The sequence below is a fragment of the Canis lupus genome, chromosome 34 (genome assembly GCF_003254725.2).
Source record: "Canis lupus dingo isolate Sandy chromosome 34, ASM325472v2, whole genome shotgun sequence".
NCBI lineage: Eukaryota > Metazoa > Chordata > Mammalia > Carnivora > Canidae > Canis > Canis lupus.
The window spans coordinates 16,388,990-16,402,111 of NC_064276.1; the positions used below are offsets into that span (position 1 = coordinate 16,388,990).

Here is a 13,122-nt window from a genome sequence, read left to right on the forward strand (position 1 = left end):
ACAAACAAACAAACAAAAACCTGCCATATTGCTTATTGAATGAATACTCAATAAATTATAGTAAAGACTTTTTCTTTAAAGTTGTTTGGTCCTAGGATGCCTGGGTGGCTCAGCGGTTAAGTGCCTGCCTTCAGCTCAGGGCATGACCCTGAAGTCCCGGGATCGAATCCCACATCGGGCTCCCTGTATGGAGCCTGCTTTTCCCTCTGCCTATGTCTCTGCCTCTCTCTCTATCTTTCATGAATAAATAAATAAAATCTTAAAATAAAATAAAGTTTTTTGGTCTTTATTCCTTAAGGAATTATAGTTTTTGCCATAATTCCATACTTTCCAAGGAAGAAGATAAAACAGCATTCTGTGATGAATTATTCTAGTTGCAAAATTATGTGCAAAGGATACAACCACTGTGGCTTTTCATTAAAAGCTGTAATAGTTCCAAGTTTGCTGCTGTTTGGCCCTGGCACAAAGATGAGTCATTCGGTCAATTCCAGATGTTCATCAGCAACATCTGCTAAGCATTATCTGCTTTGATAACAAAAAAGAAGTATTAGAATGTAAGATTTATCCTTCTAGTGTGGCAAACATTTCCTGGTATAGGCAAAGTAGCTACTTAACATCAAGATTTCTATGTTAATCAGTACAGTTCCTTTTTGGGGGGTGGGGGGGGAGATTTTATTTATTCATGAGAGACACACAGAGAGAGAGAGCGGCAAAGACACAGGCAGAGGGAGAAGCAGGCTTCATGCAGGGAGCCTGACAAGGGACTCAATCCCGCATCTCCAGGATCACGCCCTGGGCTGAAGGCGGCGCTAAACCCCTGAAGCCACCTGGGCTGCCATCCAGTTCCTTTTCCGTAACAATAACAGAGTCGCTAAAACAGGTCCTATGAGGGAGGGATTGACACTGAGTATGATCCTTATTTTTTCTTACTCACAAATTATTTTATGTTGACTACAGCTTTCTTTTGTCAAAAGAACCACCGACAGGCAGTGACTATTCCACCTGTTGTTTTGATTGGTATTACACAGAAAAGAACATGGTGAATTTCTAGGTGGAAACAGCCCCCATCCTTTCTCAATCCTATCTGATGGATTGCCACTGATGCTTGCCACTTTCATAAAACCACTGCTGTGACAAATAAGGTAAATGCTCCTCAGACGTATCAGATCAATGAAAAGTCACATCACTATCTTCAGTAAGTAAATGTGCAAAAGGAAATCCTAAATAATGAGATGTAAGGGATGACATTTACCCTGATGTTCCTTCCCTACAAAGACTAGAAGGCAGGTGGAGAGAATGGCATAAAGATGAGACAAAAGCAAACAAACGCACCTTATGTTTGGAAAAGGTATGACTACAAAATTTACTAGAAGGCCTTCCTTTCCCTAATAATGTGGATTTTATTCAGGATCATAGTCATCCTTTATCTCCATCCAAGGACACCTTTGATTACATTCTTGAATTCAGTAGCACAGGGTACCACTTCCTCTTCCACATTTCCTCTGTTCCAGGGCCCCCTTCCCACTCTTTTCTCCTCTGCCCCTGGCCCTCTGCTGTCCTCTTCTCCCTGCCTTTTGGCTTCCTGTATGCTCTTCGAAGCATCAGCTCCCTGGATGTTTACAGTCCCATGACTCTGAAACTTCTATAGATTCAAAACCAAACTTTCCATCTTGCTCCAGGATGAGCTTGAACTTTCTTCTCTTATCTAGACTTTGGCTATGGTCACCATACTTGTTTCCCTGCCCTTGGTCTTGCTCTATCCAATAATTTGCCACTCAGCCCCCAGAGTGATCTCATTAAAAAAAAAAAATGTTATTCAGTGAATTTCCTTTTGCCTCAAGATAAATTCTAAAGTACAAGGCTTCCCTGCTTTTGGTGTTGCATCTAAAATGTCATTACCAAACCTAGGGTCATCTAGATTTTCTCCTGTTATCTTCTCAGAGTTTTATACTTTTGTGTTTTACATGTACATCTGTGGTTCATTTTGAGTTAATTTTGGTGAGGGGTTTATTCTGTATGTAGATTCATTTTTTTTCCCATGTGATGTCCAGTTGTTCCAGCATATTTGTTGAAAAGACTATGTTTTCTCTATTGTATTGCCTTTGCTCCTTTGTTAAAGATCAGATGAGCAGGGATCCCTGGGTGGCGCAGTGGTTTGGCGCCTGCCTTTGGCCCAGGGCACGATCCTGGAGACCTGGGATCGAATCCCACATCGGGCTCCGGGTGCATGGAGCCTGCTTCTCCCTCTGCCTGTGTCTCTGCCTCTCTCTCTCTCTCTGTGACTATCACAAAAATAAATAAATAAATAAAAAAGATCAGATGAGTATAGTTGATTATGTGGGTCTACTTCTAGGCTCCTGTAAAGGAAACTATTTTTCTCCTCTACTCTCACAATACTTCACTTTTGACACTTCTAGTCATCAAATGCTGGGGATTTTTCCCCACACAAAGCAGTTCTACAACTCCAACTGGATTTTCTAAAATTTTATTCAGACACTGTCTAACCTAGAGATAAAATGAGAACACACAGGTTAAGGGTTGAGACTGCACCCCTACCCACACATTTCAGATGCCAAATGTAAGACCAGGTTATTATTTATGCTTCTGATCAACTGGCAATAAATTGGAGATTCCCATGACCCCCTTCTTGGGTTTGATTAATACACTAGAGTGGCTCACAGAACTCAGAAAAACATTTTACTTACCAGATTACCAGTTTAAGAGGATATAGGTCAAGAACAGCCATATGGAAGAGATGCATATAGCAAGGTATGAGGGAAGGGACTCTCATCCAGCACATTCACGTGTTCACTAACCCAGAAGCTCTCTGAACCTTGCCCTTTGGGATTTTTATACAGGCTTTGTTATGTAGACATGATTGATTAAATCTTTGGTTGTTGGTGACTAATTCAACCTCTAGGTCAGAAGGTAGGCTTGAAGTTCTAATCCTGTAGTCACAGGGTTTGTTTCCCTGGCAACCAACCTCCATCCTTAGGGGCTTTCTAAAAATCAGCTCGTTAGTATATAAATCCTGATATGGTTGAAAGGGTTTATTATGAATAACAAAAGACACATTTTTCACCTTTATTCTCTGGAGCTCTTTCAGGAACTGGGAATAAAACTAAATATAATTATAAAAGATGTCCCTATGTTTTATAGGAAATTACAAGGGTTTTAGGAGCTATGGGACAGGAACAATGGAAGACAAATATATATTTCTTATTATAAATCACAATATCACAGAGGCACCTGGGTGGCTCAGTTGGTTAAGCATACAACTCTTGATTTCAACTCAAGTCATAATCTCAGGGTCATGAGATCAAGCTCCAAGTTGGACTCTATGCTGGGTATGTAGCTTGCTTATAATTCTCTCTCTCCCTCTCCCTCTGTCTCTCCCCCTCTCCTCCCTGCTCAAACTCTCTGAAACAAAAATAAAACATTAAATCACAATATCACAGCTCTCTATTCTGTTCCATTGATCTATTCATCTATTCTTTTATCAATATGATACCATCTTGATTACTGTTAGCTTTACAGTATGTCTTTTTTTTTTTTTTTTTTTTTAGTTTTTTATTTATTTATTCATGAGAGACACAGAGAGAGAGAGAGGCAGAGACACAGGCCAAGGGAGAAGCAGGCTCCATGCAGGGAGCCCAATGTGGGACTTGATCCTGAGTCTCCAGGATCACGCCACAGAGAGAGAGAGAGGCAGAGACACAGGCCAAGGGAGAAGCAGGCTCCATGCAGGGAGCCCAATGTGGGACTTGATCCTGAGTCTCCAGGATCACGCCCTGGGCTGAAGGTGGTGCTAAACCACTGAGCCACCCAGGCTGCCCTACAGTATGTCTTAAAGTCAGCATCTATCCTCCAAATTTTTCTTCTTCAATATTATATTGTATCTTTTACCTCTCTATATAAACTTTAGAATCAGTTGGGTGTTTTTTTTTTTACATCCACAAAAAAACCCTGCTGAGTTTTTTTATGGGATTGCATTAAATTTATAGATCAACAACAAAAAAATAAAATAAATTTATAGATCAAGCTGAGAAGAATTAACATCTTTTATAATATGGAGTCTTCCTATCCATGAACATGGAATATCAATGTTTATATATTTCTTTGAGCTCTTTGAACTTGTCCTCATATAGATCTTATCCATAGTCTCCTAAATTTATCCCTTATGTATTTCATTTTGGGGGCATTAATGTAAATGGTATTGTGTTTATAATTTCAAATCCCTCTTCTTTACTACTGGTATATGGGAAAGCAATTGACTTTTGTGTATTAATTTTCTATATCACAACCCTGCCATAATTGCTTATTAGTTCCAAGGTTTTTGTTGTTGTTGTTGATTCTTTCAGATTTTCTACATATATGATTAAGTTATTTGTGAACAAAGATAGTTGTATATCTTCCTTCCCAATCTGTATACATTTCATTTCTTTTTCTTGTCTTATTCGGTTAACTAGGACTTTCAGTAGGATATTGAAAAGAAGTGGTGAGATTCTTTTAAGTGTTCTATAATGCTACAAATGGGTCTTAGTCTTTTAATGAGACTGTGCCCCTGAGCTGTGAACTTTACATATGTTTGTCAGTTCTTCCTTCTACCCACAACCCCTGCCCTTTGATGGGACAGTATGGCCAGAAGGAGCTATTTTCCTTCCCTCAGGTCAGTTAGCCTCTGATTAGGTAATTTTTTTCCTGAGGGAAGACCTTGTTAAAAAGAACAGAATGCTCTGGCTTATTTTTTAAAAGTGACTTTTCCCTTCTTCTACTGCAAGCATGAGGAGATTTTTCCCCAATATTCACTGTGAGATAAACTAGTCAAGCTCCTGAAAGTAAAATTTACAGAAGGGCAGAGACTGCCAATGACTGGGCCCTTATTGAGTTTAAAAATATACATATTTTAGATTAAGGCTTTTTTAAAGGATGTTTTTTGGTTCACAGTAAAACTGAGAAGAAGATGGAGATGAGTTAGGGACAAACAGGGCTAGGCAGGGTTCAGTAGTGGGCCACTGAAGCAGGCTCACAAAAATCTCAAAAATGCTGAGGTGTAAGGAAACCAGAGATAAAGGAACAAGCCAGACCACCCTGCCCTGAGATGTGGGTGGGGAGGGTGTCTTGTTATAACAGCTACTTGTGACCAACAAAGAATAACCAGGCCCCAAAGAAGTAAACCATTAAAGATGCTATCAATAGTCTTTACTCAATGGTGACCTCAATAGATAATGTTAAAAGGATTTAGGTTCCCTGATTAGTCTTCTAATAAAACACCAACCCTGGGATGCTGGGGTAGCTCAGCGTTTGGGCAGCTGATTTCAGCTCAGGTCCTGATCCCGGGATCTGGGATCGAGTTCTGCTTCCAGCTCCTGCGAAGTGCCTGCTTCTCCCTCTGCCTGTATCTCTACCTCTCTCTCTCTCTCTCTCTGTCTCACATGAATAAATAGATAAATCTTTAATAAATACATACATACATACATACCAACCCTACAAGCCCTCATTGGCAACCCTGGCAGGGGACCCCTCTCATTTCTGAGATTCTCTGTATCTTTCCTTAATAAACTTTTGTCCATTTACTCACTCTCCTGTGTCCAGAAGATTTATTCTTCAACTCCATGAGACCAGAACCAAGCTCTTCCGTATCAGAAATTTCTCATATACCCCCTGCCTTCCTCATTATCACCATTCCCCACTGGAGTATTATAATTGATGAAATAGGGATGCATGGGTGGCTCAGCGGTTGAGCAGCTGCCTTCGCTCAGGGCATGATCCCAATCTGGGGATCCAGTCCCGCCCTGGGCTCCCTGCAAGCAGCCTGCTTCACTCCCTGCCTATGTGTCTGCCTCTCTCCGTATGTCTCTCATAAATAAATAAATAAAATCTTTTAAAAAATAATAATTGATGAAATAATAGCAGGTTGAAGACTTCTCCTATCTTCACATGGTGTAGGGGTGAGAAAACTTTCTTGAGTCTCTTCTATAAGGGCACTCATGATTGTTAGGATTTCTTTTAATGATCGGCAGAGAAAATAAGACAGCAGAGCCAGGTGGTAGGTTCCATAGTGCTTTAATGGGGAGCACTCCTGGGCGAGATTCCATGACTGGAGAGGAGGCCCGAGTCAGGGAAGTTGCGCCCAGGCAAACCGCAGGAGGGTCTATAAAGAGGGTTTTTTTTGGGGGGGTGGGGCAGGGCGGCATTCTGATTAGGGCAAGGGTTACAGGTCTTGAAAGCTAAGTTAGGGTAGGGCGGCAAGGCAGCATTGTTGGGAGGTTGCTGGCCTTGGGTGGGCCATTTTGAGGTCCCCAGTCTCGCCAGCCCAACAATGATGACTCATGCTCATAACCTAATCACCTCCCAAAGGTTCAACTTACCAATTCCATCCCAATAGGCATTAGGATTTCAACAATTTTGGAAGTGAGGCGGGGGTGGTAGGGACACAAACACTCAAACTATAGCAATGTCCAATCCCAGATTATTATCTCTCTATTGAGCAGAATGTACTCTTTTGGTTATTAAATTTCTTTTTTTTTTTTTTTAGTTTTTATTTTAATTCCAGTTAGTTAACATACAGTGTTATATTAGATCTAGGTGTACCATATATTGATTCAACAAATCTGCACATCACCCAGTGCTTATCATGACAAGAGCACTTCTTAATCCCCATTACCTATTCAAACCCATTCCCCTATCCACCTCCCCTCCGGTAACCAACAGTTAGTTCTACATAACTAAGAATTTGTTTCTTGACTTGTCCCTCTCTCTTTTTTACCCTTTGCTCATTTCTTTTGTTTCTTAAATTCCACATATGACTGAAATCACACAGTATTTCTCTTTCTCTGACTTATTTTGCTTAGTATTATACTCTCTAACTCCATCCATGTCATTGCAAACGGCAAGACTGCAATATTTTTTATGGCTGAGTAATATTCCATTGTGTGTGTGTGTGTGTATCCTCTTCTTTATCCATTCATTAATTGATGGACGTTAGGGTGCTGCTATGAACATTGGGCTAAACATTTGGCCATGCTGCTATAAATATATAATGCTGCTATAAACATGTATCCCTTTGAATTAGTATTCTTGTATTCTTTGGGTGAACACCCAGTAATATGATTGCTGAACTATAGGGTAATTCTATTTTTAACTTTTTGATTAACCTCCATACTGTTCTCCAGAGGAACTGCACCAGCTTGCATTCCCATCAACAATGTAAGAGGGTTCTCCTTTCTCCACATCCTTACCAATACCTGCTGTTTCTTGTGTTGTTGATTTTAGTCATTTTCAGCTAGGAGGTGATAACTCATTGTAGTTTTTATTTTTTTTTATTTTTTTTTTTTTAAAGATTTTATTTATTTATTCATGATAGTCACAGAGAGAGAGAGAGGCTCAGAGACACAGGCAGAGGGAGAAGCAGGCTCCGTGCACCGGGAGCCCGACGTGGGATTCGATCCCGGGTCTCCAGGATCGCGCCCTGGGCCAAAGGCAGGCGCCAAACCGCTGCGCCACCCAGGGATCCCTCATTGTAGTTTTGATAGGCATTTCCCTGATGGTAAGTAATGATGGACATTTTTTCACGTGTCTGTTGACCGTCTATGTGGCTTCCTTGGAGAAATGTCTACTTATGTCTTCTGCTCATTTTTAATTGGTTTATTTGATTTGGGGGCATTGAATTTATAAATTCTTTATAGATTTTTTTTATAGATTTTGATACTAACTCTTTATATGTCATTTGCAAATATCTTCTCCCAGTCTTTCAGTTGCCTTTTAGTTTTGTTGACTATTTCCTTCACTGTGCAGAAGCTTTTTATGAAGTCCCAATAGTTTATTTTTGTTTTTGTTTTCCTTACCTCCGGAGACATATCTAGTAAGAAGGTTGCTACAGCCAATGTCAAAGAGGTTACTGGCTATGTTCTCCTCTAGAATTTTGATGGTTTCCTGTCTCACGTTTAGGTCTTTCATCTATTTTGAATTTATCTTTGTGTATGGTATAGGAAAGTGATCCCATTTGTTTCTTTTGCACATTGCTGTCCGGTTTTCCCAACATTTGTTGAAGAAATGTTTTCCCATTGAATATTCTTTCCTACTGTGTCAAAGATTAATTGACCATATAGCTATTGGTTTATTTTGGGTTTTCTATTCTGTTCCATTGATCTATGTCTACTTTTGTGTGAGAAACATTACAGATTTGTAATATAACTTGAAGTCTGGAATCGTCATGCCTCCAGCTTTGTGCTTTGCTTTTTCAAGATTCTTTGGCTATTCAGGATTTTTTATGGTTCCCTACAAATTTTAGGATTTTTTGTTCTAGTTCTGTGAAAAATGCTAGTGGTATTTTGATAGGGATTGGATTAAATGTGTAGATTGCTTTGCATAGTACAGACATTTTAACAATATCTGTTCTTCCAACTCATGAGCATGGAATGTCTTTTTTTTTTTTAAGATTTTATTTATTTATTCATGAGAGACACAGAAAGAGAGGGAGAGACATAGGCAGAGGGAGAAACAGGCTCCACACAAGGAGCCCAATGCGGGACTTGATCCCTGGACAAGGATCATGCCCTGAGCCGAAGGCAGACGCTCAACCACTCAACTGCTAAGCCACTCAGGTGTCCCTGGAATGTCTTTTCATTTCTTTGTGTCATCTTCAATTTCTTTCATCAGAAAAAGAAATTAATAAAACAATTTCATTTACAATTACACCAAAAATAATAAGATACCTAGGGATAAACCTATCCAAAGAAGTGAAACACTGTTCTCTGAAAACTATAAAACACTGATGGTTATTAAATTTCTTACCAACTGTATGTATCCTTCCATCTTTCATTAAAATAAAACAGTCAGGGGTGCCTGGATAGCTTAGATAGTTAAGCGTCTGCCTTTGGCTCAGGTCATGATCTTCGGGTCCTGGGATCCAGCCCCCTATAGTTGGGCTCCCTGCTTGGCAGGGAGTCGGCTTCTCCCTCTCTCTCTGCCTCTCCTCTCCACTCATGTGCTCTCTCTCTCTTTCTCTCAAATGAATAAATAAAATCTTTTAAAAGTAATAAAATAAAATAAAACAGTCATTTAGCCTGGCTTTACAGTGATGTCTCCATCATGCTGGCTTTGGTATGGTCGTTGTTCTCATTTTCATTATCTGAACTCTTAGCAAATATTGTCACAATATTCACAGTGTTAAAATTAAACTAGCACTACTGCTGCACAAAGCACAGTCAGCCCACAGGCCCAGCCAAAGATGAATTGTTCGCATAAACACTTAGGACACACTGAGGTTGCACACTTTAGTCGCACCACTTACAGTCCTACACTAATGGATGACGGAGGATTGTGAACTGCAAATCATGACTGCCAACATCAGCAACCCCAGCTCTGGAAGACAGATAACCTAAGCCATATCCATTCGACACCAAACACAGTGTTGCTTTGGGGCCACTTGGGGGCTACCACCTGGATTTATACATTTTCCCCAACCTTCAGCACACGTTGTCTAGAGATGGATTTTTTGTGTGCTAGGTCAGGAGTTTCCTAGAATGCAAGACTTTCTATGCTAACTCAACAATTCCGTGCAAATAGGAACAGCTGGTCATATAAGCAGAAAGAGTTAGAGGTCCCCAGAATAAGAAAGTCAACACACAGCTCTCCTGACACGAAGTCATTTTAGACCCCCAGGGTATTTTCCCTGATCTCTGCCCTACTAGCCAAGCATACTTCGTGCAGAACTTCCCAGGAGCCGTCAGAATTACAAGGAAATGCAAAAACCTCAGCAGTTAAGGATTTTAAGGGAACAAAGAGAATGCGAAAGCTAACAGCCTACCAGACCAGGAAAGAGCATAACCATGTCAGAGACGATAAATCAGTGGTAAAAATTCCCAGTGCTGTTTTAGAAGGAAGCAAGACCCTGGATTCCTTACCCAAGATAAAAAGTCCAAAACCCTAAGCAGTCTATGCCAGCAATCAGAGAATGCCCTGAGCCCCTTCCCCTAGTCTGACAGTTACCTCTGCCTCCCTATAATGTTGAAGTCTCTGCCCTAGGAGGAACACAAGTTTCATTAACAGACCATTACAGGGCAGCCCCGGTGGCCCAGTGGTTTAGCGCCGCCTTCGTCCGGGGGTCTGATCCTGGAGTCCCATGTCGGGCTCCCTGCATGGAGCCTGCTTCTCCCTCTGCCTGTGTCTCTGCCTCTCTCTCTGTGTTTGTGTGTGTCTCTCTCATGAATAAATAAGTAAAATCTTTAAAAAAAAAAAAACATTACATACATACACATAGAGGCATGTTTTCTTTACAGAGCTGGGCACTGCGAAAGAGTGGGTCACCTTTCCTAATCTTCCCCTCATCAGAGCAGTCCCATCAGCGGGGTTTAGCTATAGTTCATGTAAATGGTGGGTAAAGTAGTCAAGCTGCTGAGGAGGGGGCTGTTTGGGTTTTAAAGCATCCTAACTACACTGACCTGAGGAGGGTGACTGTAACTGAACTATTGTGAGTTGGCTCCTTGGTGAGTTACAGATGGAGACAACAACCTGGCGCTGGGGACGGAGGGGGGGGGGGGGTAGTAGCCACACGAAGGAGACTTGATTTGCAGCAAATACGGAGATCCTGGAGAATAAATAACTTCCAAAGCCGTGATTCCCAGTAGGGATGAGTGGGTTCCTTTTACTTAGGGTTTAGGATGAATATTCAGAAAGAGGAGCTTTCTCATCATGGGCAAGGTTGCGCAAGTACTTAGAAAACATGCCTCTGGGAACCCTGGGTGGCGCAGCGGTTTGGTGCCTGCCTTTGGCCCAGGGCACGATCCTGGAGACCCGGGATCGAATCCCACGTTGGGCTCCCGGTGCATGGAGCCTGCTTCTCCCTCTGCCTGTGTCTCTGCCTCTCTCTCTCTCTGTGACTGTCATAAATAAATAAATAAAAATTAAAATACTCAAATACTGCCAGGACGAACTGAAATACTGGAAATGTGGTGGCTTAATGTAAATTAAAACGTAGACCTCATCACCTTAATTACAATTTCAATGAATACAGTTGATTTTGCATATATTTTAGTATCAAAAAGTAGACTCAACAAAGGAATGAGTAAGGGGGGTGTGTGGAATAAATGAGAGGGGACCTAGTATTTTCTAGGTCCCTACTTACACTAGACACAAAGGAAAAGAAGTCCTACTTCCACCTGGAAGTAAGGGAGGCAACCAATTGGATTCGAGACTAAGTGGCGGAAAACTGTTACCTCCCGCTCAGGTTCCACAGCCCGAGGTCAGCCGGAAGTGGGCAATCCCAACTGCAGCCTCCCTGGGGGCCCCTGGGAGCAGAAATCCTTGGTCTAAACTCATTAATTACAACCAAATGATCCAGGTTGGATGAGTCCCAGGCTTTCAGAAGCTCCTGCAGATCATGGGTTCCAGGTGATCCCAGGAGGAGGTGCAATCACTGCTTCAGGAGTCAAAGATAAACTGAGACCTTAGTTAAAGTGGTAGAAACAGATTTCATCTAGTAACTACTGTCAGAAGGAGAAAGAGCTTGCCCGCTCCAATTTGTGTAGGGCAGACTATTTCCATTTTCTTTTATTCATTTTTTTTAATTTAAATTCAATTAGCTAACATATCCTAAATCATTAGTTTCAGATGTAGAGGTTAGTGATTCATCAGTTGTGTATAACACCCAGTGCTCATCCCATCAGGTGCCCTCCCTAAGGCCTAGCACCCGGTTACCCCATCCCCCCCACTCCAGCAACCCTCAGTTTGTTTCTTTTTCTTTTTTTAAAATTTATTTATTTGAGAGAGAGAGAGAGAGTAGGACGGGGGGGGGGGGGGGGAGGGGGAGATAGGGAGACCTTGAGAGAATCCTCAAGGAGATTCCCTGCTGAGGTGGAGCCCCCCCAACCCTTGGCGCTCCTACTCCCCCCCAAAAAAATGTGAGGCTCCATCTCATGACCTGAGATCATGACCTGAGCCAAAACCAACAGCCTGTGGCTCAGTGGACTGCAGCCACAAGGCGCCCCCAGACTGGTATTTTCAAAGGGAGGCTGAGAGAGTAGGGAGGGGGCCCAAGCAGAGGCAGGGAAATGAAACTCTGAGGAGTACTTGTGGGTCAGCGTAATCCTGATTAGCCCAGCGGTGTCTGCTAGCAGGCAATCATGAGGTTTCGATCCTGTCCTCTCACAGGGACTGGCAGGCAGAGGTCCTGTCCTTCCTCAGGTAATCCTGAGGACTACATTTCAGAGGAATAGCTTTCAGATCCTTGAGAAAAAACATTCCTGGGTTGTAGGAGATACATATACATCTCAAAGGAACAGAGGAAAAATTCACCATTATAAGCTTATTTTAGTAAAAGCTCCAAGAAAGAGGCCAGCTGGGGATCTATCCTTATATCTTGCTTGGAACAAACAATACATTCCTAGAGGTTTTTCAAATTGGAATTCAAAAGGGGGCTGGGGATTCACAAGGATGCAGCCTCAGGGTTCCAGAAGCCACAGTAGGGTTAAGTCTTGGTGTGGGGCTTGGGCCGAGTCGTTCTGTGCAGAGTTCTCTGCGGTTCTCACAGGAAAGGCCTGGAAAGGCTTCAGTATGGCACGTACTTGAGGTTCAGGCATATGAAAGCAGGGAGATTGGGGGCTGCTCAGAGAGAACCTTGAAAACCGGGCAGAGGGCAGAGGAGTCCCTGTGTGTGTGCACAGAGGGCAGCAAGAGGTCACAGAAGCTTCGGGCTTTGTTTCTAATGACACCTGCCTTGTATATATGGACCACCCTGTATGTGACAGGGATTGGTCTGGCAGTGGCACACAGGGCGGATGCGGAAGGCCAGGAGAGCAGGCCCTGGGCCCATCGGGGCCGCGCCCCGAAGCAGGAGGAGCGGGGAGGGAAGTCAGGGGAAGGAAGACCCTCCAGAGAAAAAGAAACCCAGCACTGTCTGGTGAGTGGCCTGGGAGGGAGGGAAGGAGGAGGGGGGAACCTAGTTTCCAGCATTGCCCACAACTGAGGGGACATGGGTTTCCTGAGTTAGGAGTGAGGAGGGAGCATGTCTGGGTTTGGGCTCCTGTTGAGCGGGAGGTGCTGCAGAGACAGCAGGTGGAGCAGTCCTGGGCTCCTCTGAGTCTGGAGGCAGCAGCACTGCAGATGCCGGGGAGCACTCTG

General features: G+C 42.7%; 1 long non-coding RNA gene across 1 annotated transcript; it reads right to left on the bottom strand.

The window, feature by feature from the left end:
* Positions 1-270: 270 nt before the first annotated feature.
* LOC112662722 (uncharacterized) lies at positions 271-2,962 on the bottom strand. The gene is made up of 2 exons (XR_003138769.2): positions 2,706-2,962; positions 271-525 (listed from the first exon to the last, which is right to left on the bottom strand). It is a non-coding gene; the product is annotated as an uncharacterized LOC112662722 (long non-coding RNA).
* Between the last annotated feature and the right edge of the window lie 10,160 nt (positions 2,963-13,122).